This window comes from Mirounga leonina, unplaced genomic scaffold, assembly GCF_011800145.1.
Source record: "Mirounga leonina isolate KUSES-001 unplaced genomic scaffold, KU_Mleo_1.0 Mir_150, whole genome shotgun sequence".
NCBI lineage: Eukaryota > Metazoa > Chordata > Mammalia > Carnivora > Phocidae > Mirounga > Mirounga leonina.
The window spans coordinates 30,562,114-30,585,974 of record NW_023270374.1 but is presented as its reverse complement, the minus strand read 5'-3'; positions in this window follow the sequence as shown (position 1 = coordinate 30,585,974).

The following is a 23,861-nucleotide window of genomic DNA, read 5'->3' as shown; positions in this document are numbered from 1 at the left end:
TACTTAAAATTGAGAGCTGAGGGTTCTAACTTTCACACCAGAAATAACAGGCCAATGTCATTTAAAGTGCATGTTTTTTTCAGGGCGCCTGGGTGGCTCAGTCGTTAAGCGTCTGCCTTCGGCTCAGGTCATGATCCCAGGGTCCTGGGATCGAGTCCCATATCGGGCTCCCTGCTCAGCGGGAAGCCTGCTTCTCCCTCTCCCACTCCCCCTACTTGTGTTCCCTATCGCGCTGTGTCTCTCTCTGTCAAATAAAAAAATAAAATGAATTTTTTTTCAAAATGGCATCATAAAAGAATGATTTATTCACGTATACTTAATTTTTTTCGCAGTAACAGAAGGACGTAATGCGTGGTAGAACCAACATGGCTTGGAGACAGTCATTCGGTGTCCACTTCCAGAATAATACAGTGATAGAATTAACGTTTGCCATCATTACAGACTGTGTCTTTTTTTCACTTTGCATTTGTGTGACTACACATGTATAAGGTCTTTTCTTCTGAAGCGATAAATGGTAGACATTATCCATACAATGCCTGCAGAAAATCAGCTCCCAAAGTGATAAGGACTTGGCCGTTGCCACAATGATGAATTTTTATTAAGAATCACTTTTTTAAATGACAGGGAGAACCAGAATGTGAGAGCTGTTCAAGGCAAGGAGGAAGAAGGGAGACCAAATTAGAATAGATCTCTAGAGGGGCGCCCAGGTGGCTCAGTCAGTTAAGCACCTGACTTTTGGTTTCAGCTCGAGTTGTAATCTCAGAGTTGTGAGATTGAGCCCTGTGTCCAGCTCCACTCTCAGCATGGAGTCTCTTTCCCTCTCCCTCTGTCCCTCTCCCTCCTGCCCTATCTCTCTCTGTCCCTCTGTCTCTAAAATAAATAAATATATTTTAAAAAAATAGATGTAGAACAAGAGTCGTTTTGACCAAAATGCTATAGAGTAAGCAATACAGTCTTTTAACAAAAATATTTTGTATTACATTAATAGTCTTCTTTGTTATTACATTTTTCTCCTGCCTTCACTCTCTGAAATGACTTGAGAGAGTTATGGAAAGGATATGCTTACTATATGGAAGGCTCCTGGCTGCAAACTGCAAGAAGGTGGCCACTATTTCAGGATCCTGGGATGTCTGGACTGGAAAAAAACCTGGAAGAGCCTATAATTCAAGCATTTTAGGTTTTAACTCTGGTTGGTACATAATCTTCATTTATTATGGGTGTGCTGAGACTATATTTTGGCTTGATCAGAAGAGAAGTGCTACCGAGTAGTAATGTCTGCTACGGGCATAGAAATTGTGAGTGATGGTGTGCATGCTAAATATTTGCCATCTCTGAGTTAGTCCAAACCCGTTCTTGTACAGATGTGAAAACCGAGGCTCTAAGATTGCTAAATAACCTGTCCCAACTCTCATAGGAGCAAAATCCTGACAAGAGCCCCATCTCCTAGTCATAAAGTGACAGGTTTAACACTGGATTCCAGGCATCCCAATTCCCAGTCCTGCACCTTTTCCATTCCATATTTCTACTAAATATGCTGTTATTTTTTTCTAGTAAAAACACATTGCCGATGTTATGTGAATCAACAGGAAAAAAAAAATAAAGCAGCCAAACTTTGCTGTAAAGCAAAGAACATCTATCTGTAGGAGCTAATCTTAAAATGAAAAAGCTGAAAATTATATCCCACTCTAAACATCCCCCACTTTGAAAATGGGGAGCGGGGGCAGATAAAGGACAAAAGTCATCGCTGTAGTCTGCAATAGAAGGTATTGATTTGGCAGGGCCAAGAGCGTGTCAATGTTATATATGGCAGCAGACCGGACTGGTGCGGAGCAGATAGTATTGTTCAATAGTAATAAATAATAATTATGTACAGGGATTGTCTCCCTGATGCTCCATTCCCCTGCCTTCACTAATAATCAGAATCTGGTTCTTCCAAAGACCACCCTTCACTCTTATTCTAACAAGGCAGTAATTCATTCTCGGCCCATGGAAAGTACATACATCTCTGCTAAATGGGCCTTCCGCACTGGCACGTAAGGTGATCATAAGTTTAATTAAAGGTCACGACAGCATCCTGGCCTCTGGTCCTCCTCATTCCTATTGTTCCTAGCGAGCTACCTCGAAGCTGGGCGCATCCAAGGATAAGAGCCTGCGGGCTTCCATGCCTGTGTCCTGTGTTCCGGTTCTTAGCTCAGCAGGAAAAAGAAAAAAAAAGAAAAAAAAAAAGACTCTCAACAGGCTTTCTTCACGGACTCTGGGTCGAGGCTTAAATCGCCACCCAGGTTTCACGTTTTCTTTGAGGGACAGCAGTTCTACATTCCCTCAAAATATTTAACGGAATTGTAAAAGCCAAAGTAGAACTCGATGAGGACATTTCAGTTAAAACTCGAGGTGGGCCAGCGCTCAGGTGATTAACACCCAGGTCACCCCCCACCCCAGGCTAAGACAGCCAGAGTTTCAAAAGCAGTATTAAATACAGCGCACCTGCAATGGGGCACGGCTTCATTAGACGCATGCCTAAAATCTCAGGTGTCCTCAGAAATGCAGGCTTTCATATGGAAAAGAAGGTTTTTGTGTCAGATGGCCTAGCTTTGAGTCCTGTCTATGTTTCTGCTAGATTCATGAATTACAAGGCATTTCTTTTTTCTCACCTGAAAATGGGGATAAAAATAGTTATCTCACAAGATCGGTAAGAATAAAATAAGAATACTACATTTAAGGACCTTATAACTACGTCTTACGCAAGAATGCTGAATGCCTTTTAATGATACTGAGCGCATGTAAACTGTATTAACACGAATGGGACGGCTAATTGTTTAAAATGAGACGTTCCGGTGCTGCTGTAAAAGGTACTACGGTTTGCCGAAGTGCAAACCTGGAAACCAGACTTTCATCTGGCCCACATTCCTAGTTTATACAAAAACTCGAAGCAACAAAAACAAACCCAGGGGAAGGTATGGTGGGTCCATGGGGACATGTCCTTCGCCCGTCTGCAAACGCTTTCCTCGAGGGAATATCAGCTTTCGTGGGAGACAGGTGCTGCTGTCCAGTCTAACTTCGAAATTGCCACTGTCCCCTGAAGAAAAAGCCTCGCGTGTGTGAGGCTAGCTCGAGAGTATTTCGGAGCCCGAGCATGGGGGGGCGGGGGCCGGGCGGGGGAGCGAGGAGGAGAGGGAGAGTCAGCAGGAGACGGAGAGTCAGCAGATCAATAGAACCACTTTAGGATAATGGCCACAGCTGCAGAGGAGGAACCGGGCAGGACGGCAGGCAGCTCCATCACTGCCAGGAAAGGCCCATTTGCAGGAACAAAGGCCTTCATCTGTCCTGTCAGACCCAAGCCCTCGCTCAGCAGCTGCAACTGCAGGACGCCTCTCCGTGTGCCAGACGGGCTGCCGGCTACCTGCTGGCTTTGCCCCATGCCAGCCCCAGAGTTTTCTAGAAGAACAGGGAACACGGAACGGGGGATGCGCTCAGTGGGTGAAGCGCGCTGACACCAGGGACAGACCAGGGAGGGAGGCATCCACATCCCCGGTCTGCCCTGCCCCAGAGCTGTCATGGAGGGTAGGATCCATGGGTGTCCTCTGACAGGAAAGAGCCCCCACTTTAGCCAATGGCTGCAAACGCCTCCCCAGGCAATCTTTGGACAGAGCTACTTTTTAAAAAAGTGGAAAAAGTGACTGGTTTGTTCTTCAGGCTTTGTTCCTTTCCCAAGTCCCTCTGTAGAGTGTTGTGCCAGAAAGGAAAACCAGCTCCATCCGGCCTGGGAAAGGGAGTAAGGACGAAGCCAGAGGCCTGGCGGCTCCACATGCTGCAGGAAATGCCAAGTGGGCAGCAAAGTGCCAACCTTTTAGGATTTTAGGATAATCTTGACTAAGTAAGTAGCTAACTGTTCTGGATCATGAGCCATGAACCTGGCATGAGGGCCTGGTATTATCACAATCAGCACAGTGTTAGAAAATGAAGAGACAAAGTATACAGGGTGATGTGATTTGTCTGAGGTCACGTTGATTTGTAAGTGGCAGGGCTGGGGCTCAAAACTAATCAAGTCTGCCCAACACTGTAGCTTGTGCTTTAAACCATCACCCTGTACCAGTTAGGGTGGTTTGGGGCACTTGGCACATATCAGAGTAATAGTGTGTTTGCTCCCTCCTAAGATGTGACCAATGAACGTGTCTTCTTATATTAGTCAGGGTTCTCCAGAAAAACAGAACCAATAGGATATACAGAGATATGGGGCGCCTGGGTGGCTCAGATGGTTAAGCGTCTGCCTTCGGCTCAGGTCATGATCTCAGGGTTCTGGGATCGAGTCCCGCATCGGGCTCCCTGCTCCTTGGGAGCCTGCTTCTCCCTCTGTCTCTCTCTCTCTCTGTCTCTCATGAATAAATAAATAAATTAATTAATTAAACAAAAAAAGGATATACAGAGATATGTAAAAAGAGATTTATTCTGAGGGATTGACTCACATAATTACAGAGGCTCAGAAGTCTGATGGTCTGTTGTCTGCAAGCTGGAGGCCCAGGAGAACTGATGGTGTAACTTCCAGTCCAAATCCAAAAGCCTGAGAACCACAGTATCCAATGGTATAAGTCCTGGTCTGAGTCCAAAGGCCCAAGAACTAGCTGCACCAACATCCAAGGGCAGGAGAAGATGGATGTCCCAGGTCAAGCAGAGAGTGAATTTGCTCTTCCTCTACCTTTTTGTTCTATTCAGCCCTTAACCGATCAGATGAGACCGACCCACCTGGAAGGCAGTCTTCTTTACTCTACCTATTCAAAGGCTAATCTCTTCCAGAAACACCCTCCCAGGCACACCCAGAAAGAATGTGTTACCAGCTCTTTAGGCATCCCTTAGCCCAGTCACGGTGACAGGTAAAATTAAACTGTCGTAAGAGACTCTTAATCATAGGAAACAAACTGAGGATTGCTGGGGGGGAGGGGGCTTGGCAGATGGAGTAACTGGGTGATGGACATTAAGGAGGGCACGTGATGTCATGAGCACTGGGTGTTATATAAGACTGAGGGATCACTGACCTCTGCCTCTGAAACCAACCATATATGTTCATTAATTGAATTTAAATTTTTAAAAATAAATAAATAAATCAAACTGTCACACTTCCCAAAAGCCCTACTAGGGTGAACTACATGGTTGTAACTTTTGAAGACTGTCATACAGATTTCTGGAAAAGATGTCATTGATCTACAGGTAAAGGACTGTACTAGAAGAAATCATGGCCCAGACCCAGGCATGTGGGGGAGATGACATGGGATGGTAGACGAGAACGCTCAGATTGTGAAGTGTTGCTGAAGCATCTACCACGTGCTGAGTACCTTACATCAAGTTGCACACAGAATCATCACAACAATCCCTCTGAAGTGGCTATTCTTATACAGATGAAGAAAGAGTTTTGTGCGGTTTAGTTGCAGAAAATCTTCCAGCTGATGAGTATTGTGGCCAAGATTCAAATGCTAAGGCAGCCTGACTTCAGAACCCATGTTCTTAGCCACAATGTCTTACCACCCGTTATGGCTCAATGCATTTCTCCTCTTGGTCATGGGTGTACCTGGCAGGTACATATTGTTAAAAAAAAAAAAGAAACAACTGGGTTATCTAAAAAGCAAAAGGCCAGGAAGTCTCTCTCTCCTCCATGTGAAATTCTATAGTGTTACTTTGGCCCATTGGAATGGAGGACCAACCTTTCAACTCTTTTCCTCAAGAGACCTTTTGTTGAACTAGATGTGTTCTGAGCGCTTATGGCATAGTGGAGATTATGCTAAAGCCTGAGGCAAGATAAACCAAAAAGACCTAGGGTCTGCCTTCAGAGGGCTCACAGTCTAGTGGGAGTATTAAGAAATATTTGTAAGGGGCATCTGGGTGGCTCAGTGGGTTAAGTGTCTGCCTTCGGCTCAGGTCATGATCCCAGGGTCCTGGGATCAAGCACCGCACTGGGCTCCCCACTCAGTAGGGAGCCTGCTTCTCCCTCTCACTCTGCCTCTCCCCCTGTTATATGCTCTCTCTCTCTGTCAAATTAATAAATAAAATATTTTTTTAAAAAAAGAAATACTTGTAATACAAGTATAAGAGTAGAGATGTACACAGTGTGCTGTGAGAATGCACAGATTTTCATCAACTGACTATCCACGGGAGTAAGGGAAGCCTTCATGGAGGAAACAACAAAATACATGAGTCTTGACATATGAGTTGGAGTTTCCCAATAAACAGATCAGGAGAAAGGCATTCTTGAAAAAACAAACTGTGTACCGGATTTTGAAATGCAAAGAGATTTCTGGCTTCTGCTTAGGATGTCAAAAACCAAAAAGAGGATTGCTCCCACTTGACAAACCAGAAAAAGCTGGATACTCTAGGAACTCATATTTTTTTTCTCGAATCCACAAAAGATCTGGGGTCACAGAGAAATCAACAAATCTGAAAGTTCAGTAAAGACAGGTACCTCCAAGAAAAGACACGCACCGGTTTGCCTGGAGCAGCACGTGGGAGGAAAATAGGACTGCCATGACAAGGAGGTAGGAAGCTCAACATTTGATAAAGTGCTCAAGGCTGAGAGAGAACTGACCTGAGAATGTAGACATCCAGTACACACGGGCAGTGTGCACCAGGGTGGTTTGCACTCTCTCACAGGATCTCTTCCATGAGCCTCACTGGATGTGGATGAGAAAGAAGAAGGGCAGCTAGGGATCTGGAGAAAGCTTCCTTCATGTTACAGGGCTGGGGAAGGAAGGAGATACTGCTGTCAGAAAGAAAAGAAACCCTACACAGATCTTTCACGTGTATTGCTTTCCCAGGGCTACCATAACAAAGGGCCACAGATGGGATGGCTTCACAATACAAATTTTTTTCTCATAGCTCTGGAGGCCAAGATCGAGATGTCATTGGGGTTGGCGAGAAAAGGATCTGTTCAGGTCTTTCTGCTTGGCTTGCAGATGGTCGCTTCCTCCCTCTGCCTTCACATCATCTTCCCTCTGTGTGTGTCTGCATCCAAATTTCCTCCTTTTATAAGGACATATTGGATTAAAACCAACCCTAATGACCTCATTTTAACTGGATTACTTCTGTAAATATCCTATTTCAAAATAAGGTCACATTCCGAGATACTGGAGGTTAGGACTTCAATATATGAATTTTGGGGAGGACATAATTCAACCCCAAACACGCCCCCATGAATGAAAAGACTTAAGGGGGCAAAAGACTTTGTTCAGATGATGAAAAAACAAGTCACATACTGAAGAAAATACTTGCAAAATGCTTATCTAATAAATGCTTATCTAATACAATAAATTGTATCTAGAATAAATAAAGAGCTCTCAAAACTCAATGATAAGATAATTTTTTAAAAAGGGCAAAATGATTTGAACAGATATATCACAAAAGATATACCAATGGCAAATAAGAACACACAATGATGCTCAATATCATTAGTTATTAGGGAAATGCAAATTAAAACCACAATGAGATACCATGTGTACTAGATTGGGATTGGGGAAGGGGAGACAATACCAAATTCTAATAACACTGTTACTAGAACTTTAATTTTGGTGATAGGAATTCAAAATGGCACACCCACTCTGGAAAACAGTTAGACATTTTCTTGTAAAATTCAATGAATGACATGCTTACCTTACTGCTCAGCAATCCCCATCCTGACTACACAAGTGAAATGAAAGCATAATTTTACACAAAACCCTGAAAGGAAAATGTATATAGTGGCTTTATTCATAATTACCCCCCAAAATCCTTCAATGGGTAAATGGAAAACAAGCTATAGCACATATATGAAATGGAACACTATTCAACAATAAAATGAATCATGATACATGCAGCAATGCTAATACAGTTCAAACACATCGTACTAAACAAAAGAAGCCAGATTCAAAAACTACAAAAATGTCTAGAAATTTCAAAACTAAAGGGACAGAAAACAGATTTGTGGTTGTCATGAGCATAAGGCTGTGGAAGGCGTTGACTGCCAGGAACATGAGGATTTGCTCAGCGTGATGAAATTGCTCTGTATCTTGATTGTGGTGGTGGTTACATGGTGGTTTGCACTATAAAAGATGAGTTTTACCGCATGTGGATTGTATCCGAATTGAAAAATACTTAAAAAAAACAAACACCAAGATATATGTGTGTGGATTATCATGTTGAAGCGTTACACCTTCCGAGAGGCGCAGATTTGTGGTGTAAGAGTTAGGGAGGCAATAAAGGTGGGGAGGATGTTGACTGGGAATGCCCTTCCTAAGCTTGTCCCTCATCCTCAGCAAGGATGGTTCTCAGTTCTAAAACTTTGAAAGGAATAGGAGTAATGAATACGCATTTGGGAAGAATAGTTTCACAATGGATTTGATTATAAGGACAAGTAAATATCTGAAATTTTACAAGTTTCCAACTTAAAATCTATAGTAGATGGTATGCACAACAGAAGTAGGCACATATTTTTATGTGTACAGTTCTATCCTATACAAAAAAAAATTTATAACTATATTAGTTGTTCATAACTAATACTCTTCTTTACAGATACCAGATTCAGTTTTCAGTCTTCCTTACAGCTCTTTTCTGCTTCAAAATCTTTCAAACAGGCCTTTAGTGATTTAGCTTAGTGAGTTGATGATCTATGTTTTCATTATGAACATGGTTATTATATTTGAAGATCTGATCATGTCTCTCTATTGCCATGGTATTGATCATTCACTTCCCCATATCATCTATAAGAGATTCTATTATATGCATATTGACACACTGTGCTCAATGTCAAATTTTCTAACATTCCCTTCATTTCTCTGTTAGTATTAATCTCTGTGTTCTTGATTTATTTCTTGGGTTTAGCTTCTGCTTAGCTAATTCAATTTTCCACACTGTCAATTCTACTTGTTAATGCTTCCAGTGATTATTTTAATTGTTTCATACAATTTTCGTTCTCTTCCCCTGTTTTCCCTCAATCTCTTCTTGCTTGCTAGAAGTGATATCTCAATTTCTATCTTAGGGAATGAGTCATAGTACACTACTGTAATCCAGAATGTCATGTGTTGCATTTAAATTTTATTTCAAGCTCAAGTTTCTTCTGGGCTCCTAATAATTTGCAGCCCAAGGGACCTATTTTCCAAAGTTAGTTCCACCTTTTACTAGTTGTGAAGATTTGGGGAAGGTAAACCCTTTGCATTTTAACTCTGTTTTAGTAGATGCTGTTGATGCTCAACCCCCATATTCCCTCAGGCCACCAGAGTTCCCGGCTTTACACATAAAGTACCTACGTCTTTCATCTCCTCTGTCTGAGGTCCATGTGCAGGTCACAGGAGCTTGCTCTGCCACACTCAGCCTTCATGCAGAAGTGTGTGGTGAGGTGGGAGAATTAACACCCCAGGGCAAGCTTCACCTCATGGCAGATGGGAGGCACTCATCTGGAGTGGGATAATTCCAAGATATATTCTACACAGTTTTTCAGAAGATCTTAAACAGATTATGGACTTTTCTACCTTCTTTGTTTTCCTTTCTCCATGGCCATACCTATGGCTTCTAGAACCGTCTTCCAAACGAACTATTTGCACCCAAGCTTTTGCCTCAGGATCTTGGAAGAACCTAAATTAAGATACGCATCTGCCTTCTAACCTGTTCTTTGAGGCTCCTCTGATTGGCTGCAGAGAGATTATTTTTCTTCCTTGGTCTGTCCAACTTTCCCATAGAACTCCAGATGCCACTCTCTATTCTGTGGTATTTGAGCAGTCCATTCCAAAAGACTTGGTAACTGTCTATGAGATGAAATGGTAAGGCCCTGAAATTCCTAGACTAAGAATCAAGCTCTGCCCAGCTCATCCAATGGCAGGAAGAGATAGATGGTTAGTTCATAATCCGATAATATAAGATCCTTATTTTTGTTTAAGGAGCTCACTCTTCTCTCTTATCCCCCAATTAAATATGCTTCTATAAATCTCCTTAGAATTCCAGGTAGATGACACTCCTCTCCTTCTGTAAAATGAGAATCAGAATACCTATAAATTGTACCATCCCAAAGAGAACCCCTTAGTTGTTTTCGTTTGTTTTTGCCTTGATGAGAATCGCCCTTGACAATCAGTGTAAATATACATGTTATGCACTGAATGACAAAGAGAGGAATAAAGAACCTGAGGTGAAAGTCCCCTACTTTCTTTCTCTGCTTCCAGAATGGGGGGGACTGGGTTAAGAAGGTGCAAGTTAATGTCTTCAGGACACATTAATTAAGGGGTTTGTGAAATATTCCATAAATTCTACTTGATCTGAGGAATCAAGATTTCCTCTGGACAGAGTAGTCCTGGGATTCAGTTCCTGTCTTGATATGTTTTCTCCCAAAAGGAATTTGTCCTCTTTCCCCAAAGCTCCTAGGAATTCCTAGGACTCATACTGGGTAGCTGATGAGATTTATGGATTCAACAGACCCCTAGCCCCAGTCTTCATATTCCTATAGTGGAGGGTGAAGGAGAGTGACAGGGCTTTCATCCCAGCTTGATCTTGTTTTTTGATAATTTAAAGATGTATATGAATAAAAACTATTCTAGACTAAATTCAAACTCAACCCTGTTTATGACAATGGGTTCCAGAAATATAATAATAATATTGCCCAAAGGTTTCTATTGGTTACCAGTATGCCCTTGAGTTTATATTGTTTTGCCTATGTACTCACTGCAGGAATTGCTTTGTGTCTTTTTTTTTTTTTTCTCTCTTCACCTTTAACACTTATCATGTGCCCACTGTGGATCAGGCATTGTGTTGTGTGCTTTAGGAAAATTATCTGATTTAATCTTCACAGCAACTCTGAGGAGTAAATGTTTCTTCCATTTTAACAGATGCTAAACACAGCCTTTAAAGTTGAAGTAACAGAGTTAGAACCTATATTTAATTCCTCTTGCTGCAAAGTTCATGCCTTATATACTACATCATGTTCTTTTGTAGGAAGACTTTGGGTCTGCTTTAAGGAGTTCATTGCATTTTATCATTTACTGGCAGGGCCCTGACTACATCCCATATTCCCAACTTCTCACTTGATCAGTCTTAAGCTCCTCTTCTCTTGACCAACCCATAATATGGAGATACTTGATGTGCCATTACAGTCAGAATCTTGAGAGTATGTAGCTGCTCTGGGATTCCTTCTAGACTACCAGGTCCTATGGTAATCCCTCCATTCAGTGGCTTAGCATTGGGATAGGGAGACATCAAGTGGGATAGAAGAAATAAAATACTTTCTCTCCTGTTCTTTCCCATTTGGTTTCCTTCTTCGCTTTGTAGGTTGTTCTGCTGACTGGCCTGTAAAGAAAATGGGGCAAAAATGTTCTTGGAAAATTGCCTCCCTTGGGCCAGATCTGGGGAAGCCAAGCAGGTAACAACCATGGCACAGATGTCAACAGCAATTCCCTGTTTCACTTTCCGAAAGATGAATTCTCAAAGGCTTTGACCAAGGTCTGTTTATTACTTGGGAGTCTCCCAAATGATGCTGGCAAATACCCATCACTTATTATCTGACCCCTTCCTCTAAGGAGCTAGAATATCAGTGGTTTTGATCCTAAGGATTGTGGCTTCGGAGATTGTGTTAAACTCTAGAAAGAATTAACATTTTCTTTTCATGTGTTTGGGTGCTTGTATATTATTTTTTGGATCTAAGGTCCACATTTGTCTTTACTTCCTTAAGGAGGCTATGGCAGAGGTTGCCAAGCATTTAGCAAATCTATTTCTCTCTCTTCTTAGGCACACAGGTAGTTAAATCTCTAGTCTTCCTTGCGGTTGGGTGCAGCCATGAGATTGATTTCTATTCAATGGAATTTGGTCATGGGATGCATACCTCTTCAGCCTCACCTCTAACACTTACATGAATTTTTCCATTCTCTCTATTCCCTCGTCTTGTGAGTGAATATTGCAGGGCACTCTTGGTATTGACATCTTAAAGATAAAAAAATTCCCTGGCAGGTTGGGATGCTGAGTAACTGGCTTCAGTTCCTTCACCAACTGAACTTGATCTGGATAAGAAATGCACATGTATCTTGATAAACTACTGAGTGTTTATCAGTTGTAACTGGTGGCCAGCATTATCTATAACTATCAGGTCAAAGACCCAAAAAAGGTAAGAATGAATGCTAGGTTTCTTTATGTCTTCAGAGTTCAGCATGCTCTTCAACCATGACCAGGTCCCTAAAATGTCCAATCCCTCAATCTAGGCATTTACCCCATAGATAAAAGGTTACACTTGACCACGATCACCTAATTAGTTTGGGAGGAGCTTGGGTTCCTAGTCAAGTCTTCTGATTCCTGTATTCTTGTCATTTTACTTCCTACCTCCCTATTGTTTCAAAGAAAAGCCAGAAGAAAAGCTACTGGCCATCAGAGAGATGGGCATGTCAGCTTAACAAAAATTCTTAAGGAATTTCAAGGATTTCTTGAGGATGGCTTTCCTCATGGTCAGCATTAATAAGGTAGGAATTAAATCTGTTTTGTTTGCTTACAGTCACATACACAAGGATTTGGCTATGTGCAACAATAGTAGAAGTACTCAATAAATACATGTTGGGTGAAATACTTGTTTGCATATGGGGATATATGGATATGTTGGGGGAGAATTGGCTCCAATTGGTTGGGTCTGAGTCTCATGTGGCTGGAAGGACACTGACATCCACTCCTAAGACACAAAGCAACATCACCATTCCCTTCTTTATTCCCATGCTGGCGTGCTCACAATGTATCTGCAAGCCCTGCCACAGAACAGATGCTGCAGTAAGGGTGGGGCCTCATTCAATTTTCCCAGAACACCACTCATGTGGTCAAGAGCAGTGGGGGAGGAGGGACATGAAGGGCACTGAGGAATGAGCGCAGAAAGTTGGAAAAAATAAATTAGAGAAGTAGAGAGACAGAGAAAAGAAAAAATGAAAATAAAGACTTCATTAAGTCTATACATCCCCACAAGCTCCATCAGTATGGTCTAGGGCAAGATGCAGAGGTTGCCACAGGAACTTTGTAACAACAGCTTAAGAGGCCTCTTCCCTTGCCAAACACAGCTGCCCCAGTGCCCACCAGATATGTGGTGTGATGGTGCTCAGGGAAGTAGGTTGGTGAATATGTAGTCTGGCTGGAACTGCAGGAGTCTGCAAAAACACGGCAGGAGATAATGTTGCCAGGGCCAGAGATCAGTGGGCTTTGAGTGAGAGGGCAAATATTTCAAATTAGAGGTTCATGGAGAATAAAGTTGTCCTACTTCACAAGCCAAATGCTTCTAGGCTGTGTTTCAGAGTTCATGTTCTCCAGATCTCCTATGGTCAGAAAGTTCTCTGCTCTCCTTCATGGACCTCGGATACTACAATGGGACCTTCACAGCAAGTCTGGCCTGATGGTCAGCCCCAAACTAAAAGGGAAACAGCAAAATGGTTTCTTGAGTGTCTGGACAGTCTTGTAGCCTGACATAATCTCCTTCACTCCAAATGTCCACCATTCTGATGATCCACCCAAAAACCATAATCCCAGGACTTGACATTTTATTCTCTCGGAAACATCAGAACATGCAGCCACTGGGCACTGAAGTGAGATGCCTTATTATAGTCATTTGAATGGGGGACACAAGTTACAGGAGCAGACATTCTAGTGGGGCAGTCATGGGAATTGTAGCAAGGGCTGAGAGAAACCTACCTGTCTCATACAAGAGACTGCATGACATAATGAGGATGGCACGGATGGGGACCATCTGCAGAGGGCTTGAAATGAGGCTCTTTGGTTGTGTCTTTATAGCAAGTTATGTGTGTCCTTTGTAGCAAGTTATTTTGCTGTTCTGAACCTCAGTTCTTTATTAACAATGAAAAAAATGTACAATAATAATAATAATAATAATAATGATAACAAAATTTAGTGAGAACTACTTATGTGTCTAGCCCTGCTCTAAGAACACGGCATGTATGATATAATTTAATCTTCCCAGAAATAACACATTAGGCATTACTATTATGCCCTTAATAGTTAGGTACTATTAATATTTTTCTAATAGTATCTTATACCACAGGTCTGTTCTAAGAATTTAGATAAACTTATCTAAAGACAAAACATCATTTTAATAATAATAAATCACACTTTGGAGATGCCTCCTCTACTTGATTACATCTATCTATCTATCTATCTATCTATCTATCTATCTATCTATCTATCATCCCTATCTATCAACATCTGCCTTGATTTTCCACTGTCCCCAGTGCATCTATTATGTTACTAACGCATATTTTAAACAATAATATTAAAACACCTAACAGCACTATTGTTAATCATTGCATATATGCCTTTCCCTTGGTTGTGAATTCTACCAGTTTACTGAACAGCAGTATTTTATATATCTTTACACCATTACTAGCTAGAACACCTTATGTGTTCTATAAATGTTTGAGAAAACCTGATTGTGGTTAATCATATATTAGGTATTTACTATATGTCAGGCATTATGCCAAGAATTTTAAATACATTATTCTGACATAGTCCTTACTATAATACTATGCAGTCTCACAATTAAGCATGCATTAGAATCACACGGAAGGCTTGTTAAAACACAGAACTCAGAGGACCATGTCCAAAATTTCTGATTTAGTAAATCTGGAGTGGGGACCTAAGAATTTACATTCCTAAGAACTTACCAGGTGATGCTGATGTTGCTGGTCCAGGGACCACACTGAGTATCGTTGCTAAAGTTACCATTTGCATTTTAGAGATAAGAAAATTAAATCTCAAACTGTTGAATAACTAGCTGTACTGGTTTTCTAAGACATCTGTAACAAAGAATCATAGACTGAGTGGCCTACACAACAGAGATCTATTGTGTCATAATTCTGGAGACTAGAAGTCCAAGATCAAGGTATCAGTAGGGTTGGTCCCTTCTGAGAGGAAAGGGTCCCTTCCAGGTGTCTCCCCTGGCTTCTGGTGGATTGTGGACAGTCTGTGGTGTTCCTTGGCTTGTAGAACCATCACCCCGATCTATGCCTTGACATCCATCTGGTGTCCTCCTTCTCTGCATGTCTGTGTCCACATTTCCCCTTTCTATAAAGAACACCAGTCATATTGGATTAGGGCCTACCTTAATGACTTCCTATTCACTTGATTACATATATAAAGACTCTATCCCCAAATAAAGTCATATTCTTAAGTACTGAAGGCTAGGATTTCAACAGATGAATTTTGAAGGAACACAGTTCAACCATGATACCAGCCCAATCTCAAGGCCATACAGCCAGTAAGCATTAGAGGTAAGATTGAAACCCAAGACTGTCTGATTCCAGAGCCCACACTCATAAGCATTTCACTGATGTGACTCCTTGGCAAATGAAGTAAGTGAATAAATGTACAGGTAGATCAAAGAATTTGCTAGATGAAAAGTCATTAAAGTCCTGCTTTTAGGTCAAGTGACAACAGAAAACTCTTTCCTGGTGCCCTGAAAAGCACAGGAAATGCTCTTGAGCTGCAACATCCTGATTGGTCTGATGGATGATACAGCAGTGCAGATGGATGTGACTGTCCCTAGTGCACAGCTGCCATTCAAAGTGTCCCAGTCAAGAAGTTTGACTTTTCTGTCTTGTTGGCAAATACCACAGAATGTTTGGGGCCTCAAATTAAAAAGTTTGCATTTGTCACTGACTATCTTGGACCTTCCTTCATCTAATCAGAAGGGATATCTGGCCATTTCAGGTGGGCCTGGTGCAATGTAAAGGTAATGTCCCTTTTTTTCTGGTACAGCTATGCAGGCTTCTCAGGGCTGGGAGTGGAATGGCAATGGGAGGGGGAGGGGAACAAGATGGGGAAAGCGCCAGCTAGGTCAAACAGCATAGTTGCATTTTCTTCCTGACTCTTGAAGGCTGAGATTTGTGGACAACATAAAAGGTTACAGCCCCTCTTTGGAAGCCACAAATAACCCTGCCTGGGCCATGACAGCTCAGCAGCCCTTGGCGTGCCATTACACATTTCTGCCTGGGATTCCAGCAGTGCATTCGAGCAGCTGGCCCCAAAGTGCGGTCTCCACAGAGCGTGTCGTAGGAGCTCTGGGTCACTGGGGAGCCGTTCCCTCCTATGACTCAAAGCCCAGAGACAGAGCTCAATCTAATGAAATTACATACTTTCTGGAGTGATTAATAAACATGGTCTATTTCTCCATATGGGATGAATATTCTTAAGAGAAAGGAATGTGAGTTTGTGGGGGTGCACTCATGTATGGCTCTACCTCCACCTCCATGGAGTGATGGCTAAAACTCCAAGATCTTGGCACAGAGAACCTAAGGAAAGACTCTTTAAAAATAGAGGCAACCCCGGGGCACCTGGGTGGCTCAGTCGTTGGGCATCTGCCTTCGGCTCAAGTCATGATCCCAGGGTCCTGGGATGGAGCCCCGCATCGGGCTCCCTGCTCAGCGGGAAGCCTGCTTCTCCCTCTCCCACTCCCCCTGCTTGTGTTCCCTCTCTCGCTGTGTCTCTCTGTCAAATAAATAAAATCTTAAAAAAAAAAAGTAGAGGCAACCCCTCACCCCCAACACACACACACACACACACACACACACAAGTGCATGTAAAACCTGGTGAAATCTGAATAGTTCTCAACTCAAGTTAATGGTATTAGGTCACGGAAGTTTCTTGATTTGGACACTGTACTGTGGTTGTGTATGTTACTATTATTGGGGGAAGCTGGGTGCAGGATACACAGGAATGCTGCACTGTTCTTGCAGCTTCTCATGAGTCTTAAACTACTTTAAAAATGATTTTCACAGTGAGAAAGGGCAATTACAACAGCAGCAACAACAAACAGAGAAGTTTACATACTCTACTGACTAGGCGTCATCATCATTCATAGAAGGCATGGTACAGCCACTTTGGAAAACAGTGTGGAGTTGACTCAAAAAATTAAATATAGAGCTACGCTATGACCCAGCAATTGCACTCCTGGGTTTTTACCCCAAAGACACAGATGTAGTGAAAAGAAGGGCCATATGCACCCCAATGTTCATAGAAGCAATGGTCCACAATAGCCAAACTGTGGAAAGAGCCAAGATGCCCTTCAACAGATGAATGGATAAAGAAGATGTGGTTCATATATACAATGGGATATTACTCAGCCATCAGAAAGGATGAATACCCAACTTTTACATCAACATGGATGGGACTGGAGGAGATTATGCTAAGTGAAATAAGTCAAGCAGAGAAATCAATTATCATATGGTTTCACTTATTTGTGGAATGTAAGGAATAGCATGGAGGACATTAGGAGAAGGAAGGGAAAAATGAAGGGGGGAAAATCGGAGGGAGAGATGAACCATGAGAGACTATGGACTCTGAGAAACAAACTGAGGGTTTTAGAGGGGAGGGAGGCAGGGGGATGGGTTAGCCCAGTGATGGGTATTAAGGAGGGCACGTACTGCATGGAGCACTGGGTGTTATACGAAAACAATGAATCGTGGATCGCTACATCAAAAACTAATGATGTATGGTGACTAACATAACATAATAAAATTAAATTTATAAAAAGAAGGCATGGTACAAACATTCATTAAAGCATTATGATAATTTCCAAGTCATATGTAGACTTTGAGAAATTTCTTGCATGGTTTTTTGTTGGATATGGGTCTCCAGCTAATGATGTCCCTGTCTGAGTCATGATTTGACATTTAAAAAAATGGTATAGAAAGTATCCACTGACTCCTCCATGTAGGTGAGAATCATTAGGTTATTGATGTCTAGCACTTCAATGCATTCCAGAGGGCAGCTGAGTGGGACCCAGCCCTGGATGTCAGCACTTTCCATGTGCCCCAGACCCGCAGTGTCTGGCCTTTGACTGCATGCAATGCTAATGCCAATCTGGGTCGATCTAGAGCAGTGGATGAGGATCACACATCCCTAGGCTGCTGTTATATTGGTCCACTCAATGGACCCAGCTCAGTGGGTTTCTCCAGCATCCATGCCCACCTGTCCTCAGGCCCTGGTTTCATGGCCACTGCTGTCATGGCATCATTAGATACTTTCAGAATCATTAAATAGAAACTTATCTTTACCAGAATGATGTTATACATGGTGTAGAAGCCTCTTTCAGTGTTTGTTGAATTAATAATTATACTCAAAGTTTTCTAATTCTTATAAAACTATCTGAGATATTCTCTTATTCAACATCTTTATAAATCATTTAAATCATTCTGTGTCAGAGATGGGAGAAGATATTTGCAAATGACATATCAGATAAAGGGCTAGTATCCAAAATATATAAAGAACTCATCAAACTCAACACCCAAAGAACAAAGAATCCAATCAAGAAATGGGCAGAAGACATGAACAGACATTTTTCCAAAGAAGACATCCAAATGGCCAACAGACACATGAAAAAGTGCTCAATATCGCTCGGCATCAGGGAAATCCAAATCAAAACCTCAATGAGATACCACCTCACACCAGTCAGAATGGCTAAAATTAACAAGTCAGGAAACGACAGATGTTGGCAGGGATGCGGAGAAAGGGGAACCCCCCTACACTGTTGGTGGGAATGCAAGCTGGTGCAGCCACTCTGGAAAACAGTATGGAGGTTCCTCAAAAAGTTGAAAATAGAGCTACCATACAATCCAGCAATTGCACTACTGGGTATTTACCCCAAAGATACAAATGTAGGGCTCTGAAGGGGTACGTGCACCCCGATGTTTATAGCAGCAATGTCCACAATAGCCAAACTGTGGAAAAAGCCAAGATGTCCATCGACAGATGAATGGATAAAGAAGATGTGGTATATATATACAATGGAATATTATGCAGCCATCAAAAGGAATGAGATCTTGCCATTTGCAACAACGTGGATGGAACTGGAGGGTATTATGCTGAGTGAAATAAGTCAAACAGAGAAAGACATGTATCATATGATCTCACTGATATGAGGAATTCTTAATTGTAGGAAACAAACTGAGGGTTGCTGGAGTGGGGGGTGGGGTGGGAGGGATGGGGTGACTGGATGATAGACGCTGGGGAGGGTATGGGCTCTGGTAAGCGCTGTGAATTGTGCAAGACTGTTGAATCTCAGATCTGTACCTCTGAAAGAAATAATGCAATATATGTTAAGAAAAAAAAGAAGAAGAAGAAGAAGAAGGTAGCGGGAGGGGAAGAATGAAGCGGGGGAAATCGGAGGGGTAGACGAACCATGAGAGACGATGGACTCTGAAAAACAAACAGGGTTCTGGAGGGGAGGGGTGTGGGAGGATGGGTTAGCCTGGTGGTGGGTACTGAGGAGGGCATATTCTGCATGGAGCACTGGGTGTTATGCACAAACAATGAATCATGGAACACTTCATCTAAAACTAATGATGTAATGTATGGGGATTAACATAAGAATAAAAAAAAATTCTGTGTCAGAAAACCTATTTAACTATGATCATTGGGACATCCTATGATAATTAACGAACTAATGAGTGCATATTAGAAATAATATGAATTAATCATATAGTTTCTCACAGTTACTATTATATACTTATTAACTAAAATGAAAGTATTTCATGATTTTACCAACTGGTGCATTTCAGTAAGTTCATATCAGCTGAATATCAGGTCTGCTTGAAACCAATACATGGTTCTTTAAGGCTGGTGGCTCTCAGTCACAAGAAATGTTCATGAGAAAAATATTAAGACATTTTTAAGGGAGATAATTGAAAAAACAGATCTGTTTGCATCAATGTCTCTTAAATCCATAAATCAATAAATCAATGAATAAATGAATGCTTAAGAATACCTTAGGTTTCTTCTGACAATGCAATAAAAGGATTCCAGCTCCTCTATTCAAAGTGGTAGGAATTTAGCCATAAACATGACAGATAAAACTCCTGTGGAGTTTTCATTTCAGTAAGCTAAGGAGAGAGAAAAAAAGGAGGGAATAATATAATTTCAGATACTCATAAAATCTATGAAGGAAAGTAGAACAAACAGAGTAAGAGAATGGCAGATTGTTCTAAATAAAAAATTTCAGGTTATTTGTGTCTTTGTTTGTTTTAAAAAAACATATCAGAGTACATACGTAACTCCAAAGACATGTGGTCTTACATTTTAGCCACTCTGACAAGTATAAGGTCATGATATCCAATTGTGGTTTTGATTTGCATTTCCCTGATGATGAGTGATGATGAGCATCTTTTCATGTGTCTGTTGGTCCTCTGCATGTCTTCTTTGGAAAAATATCTATTCACGTCCTCTGCCCACTTTTAATCAAATTATGTGTGGTTTTTTGGTGTTGAGTTGTATAAGTTCTTTATATATTTTAGACATAAAAATGAAAACACAAAAAATAACAAATGTTGGTGAAGACGTCAGGCACTGTTGGTGGGAATGCAAATAGGTGTAGCCACTGAGGAAAACAGTATAGAGTTTTCTCAAAAAAATTAAAAATAGAATTACCATATGATCCAGCAATTTACAATGGGCATTTACCCCCCCCAAAAAATGAAAACACTAATTCAAAAAGATATATGCACCCCTATGCTTATTGCATTATTTATAACAGCCAAGATACAGAAGCAACCCAAGTGTCCAGTGATAAATGAATGGATAAAAAAGATGTGGTGTGTGTGTGTGTTTGTCTTTATATATAATGGAATATTACTCAGGCATAAAAAGAATGAGGTCTTGGCATGCACAACATGAGTGGACCTAGAGGGTATTATGCTCAGTGAAATAAGTCAAGCAGAGAAAGACAAATAGCATATGATTTCACTCATATGTGGAATTCAAGAAATAAAACAAATGAACAAACACAGAACAGAAGAGACAAACAAAAAAAACAGACTTAAATACAGAGAACAAACGGGTGGTTGCTGGAGGAGAGGTGGGTGAGGGGAGCTGTGAAAGAGATAAAGGGGATTAAGGGCACACTTATCTTGATGAGCACTGAGTAATGTATAGAATTATTGAATCATTATATTGTACACTTGAAACTAATATAGCACTGTATGTTAACTATACTTCCTTTTTTTTTTTTTAAACTGTGGTCGTATTCCCAACCCATGGGATGGCCAAACCTTGTCTTCATTACTGTTTCTACTGTGAAACTACTCTATTGGACTTTTCTTTCAGCATACTGGGAATATTCTTCTTACTCTGCTAAATGCCAGGGAGACTGTGCTCCTTGAGTTTGGATGAGTCTTATGAAAAAGACAGTTGAGTCATGTATGGTGTTAGGCCATGTACCCTAGAAAACAGCCTGACACAGAGCTTATGTGCTAATGCTCTGCTAGGAGATGCAGTGCCAGAATGGTGGGGTAATATACACAGTTCACAGCATTATGAGAAAACACATCTGGTGGCTGGTTCATACAGAGTGCCCCTGGATAGGCCATAAACTGCCACACCTTGGAATAGCCCATCAGAGAAAGAAGGGGGCTGCCATTTATCTGCCATTCCCTCCTATCTCCTACTTCTCCTTAGTTAAGTTTTCCCCACAGGATACCAACAGCTCATGCTTCAGAGTTGTATGATCCAGCCCCTCTGGGCATAGAGAAAAAGGAACTCCTGTGCTCACAGATGGGGAACTGCATCTTAGCTAGGTAGATGGTGCTGACTCTATTGGTCCTGGGCTCTCACCATGGAAGACTCAGGGGAAGCCATCTCAAAAATCCAGCCACCATCGTCAGGGAGGCCAAGGCCAATGACAGTGCCAGGAATGAGAGTGGCAAGTGGAGCTTCCCATCCAGCAAAAGGAATAGAGCTCAGCAGGCAGGGCAGGCTAAGTGAATTTGGGAAAGCACATCTATCAGGTCCTAATCACAATTTGTGATCATAGAAATGGCTCTGGAGTTAGTTCCTAGAAAGGAGCCTTAGGAATGCGTTGAACAATGGAAGTCTAATACAATTATTCTCTCAAGGTGATTGTTTTGAGGATAATGTTCTCATATATATGTTCTATATATTTATTGCAAACAACGCTATCATCATTTTATATTCTTTTCATCTATCTCTAAAGCTTCTCTATACAAACCAAATTTTATTGAAATATGTTTAACATTATAGAAGATAGGGTGAACTGGACCTCTACATGTGCTGTTATCCTTACACTGGTTAAGAGGGTGGGGTGAAATGTGTAGTCTAATCTACTTCAATGTTCAGAGGTCAATCTGGCATCGTTGGTGTATGTTTCCATTGAATTCAGTTAGCACAGATGCCTTTGATTCCCACCCAAACCTTCCAAAAAACAAAAACAAACAAACAAACAAACAAACAAAAACTGAGACTCAGAACACAAAGACACAAATCTAAATACCATTATTGGTAATTGGGTGCTTCTGAACACTGGAGATTTTTAACACTTGACACTGAGCATAAGTGAGGTAAGCAAGGAATAAAAGCTGTTTTTAAATCTCTATCAGCTGTAAAGCTGTGTGATGGTTAATTTTCTGTGTCAACTTGACTGGGCTACGGAATGCCAGAATAGCTGGTAAAACATTACTTATGTGGGTGTCTGTGAGGGTGTTTCAGGAAGAGAGTAGCATTTGAATTGGTGAACTGAGTAAAGCAGATGGCTCTCTCCAATGTGGTGAGCATTGTCCACTCCCTTGAGGGAGTAAAAAACAAAAAGGCAGAAGAAGGGGGAATTCACTCTCTGCTTGAGCTGAGACAGCCTCCATCTTCTCCTGCCCTTGAACATCGGCACACCTGGTTCTTAGGTTTTCAGACTCAGATCTGGACTTAACACCATCAGGGTTCTGATTTTAAGGCCTTTGGACTTGGACTTGGACTTGGACTGATACTCACTATCAGCATTTCTGGTTCTCCATCTTACAGACAGCAGATCATGGGACTTCTTGGCTTTCATAAACACATGAGCCAATTCCTAGATGTCATATATATATATATATATATATATATATATATATATATATATACACATATATATGTGTGTGTGTGTGTGTGTGTGTATATATATATATATATATGCTATTGGTCCTGTTTCTCTGGAGAATGCTGACTGATACAAGCTCATACCCACTTCCACATAAATAACCCACAGTGATGCTAATCCTGGTCTTGAATGCCTAGCCAGATGAATGCCCAGCCAAGACTATAAGGAACCCTCCTAACAAGCCCACAGTCTTCTCCCATCCTAACTTATCTCTCAGCCTTTTACCTGCTCCTCCACAATCACCCATGTGCTGCCTGGCTTCTTCTCAGCCTTGAACCCAATGCCCTACTGTTCCATCCATCCCATTCCTTTGTGTCCCCAGACATGTCAGTTATACCATAGCACAAACCTCCTGTTTAGAATTATAGTTCACAACCATCACTGTTCATTTAACCCACCAATGGCTCTTTTTTTTTTTTAAATACTGATTTCTAGGCCCCACCCAAAATGAAATCAAAATTTTCAGGGCTAGAACCAAGACACTTTATTTTTATTTTTCAAACCACCATAGATGATTCTGAAGAGTAGGCATGGTTATGAGCCACTGAGTGAGAGCAGATTTGTCCCCTTTCATGTAGTCCCCACAACTGCTTCAGCCCCCTTCCCTTTTGCCCTGCTTCTTCTTGACTTGCCATCCACCTGCTGTTCTGGGCACCAAACTTCCTCCTTGATAATTGCTCCCAAGCTCTCATTTTTATCCAGTTCACTTGATGCTTTAACCTTAGAGTTGGTTGTGTCATAACAGCTAGAATCTCAGAATTAGATAGTACCCAGGAGATTCCCTAATCTTACCATCCTCTCAACTGGAATGTTTTTATAGCCTCCATACCAGAGCTTTTTCACCTGGGGTCTGTAAACTTCAGTGGAAAATATTACACCTTCATTTTCCTTCTATTATGACTGTAAGCAATAATTACAGTTGTATTTGTCATATCTTGAACTTAATCACCAACAGATATCACAGATAGTT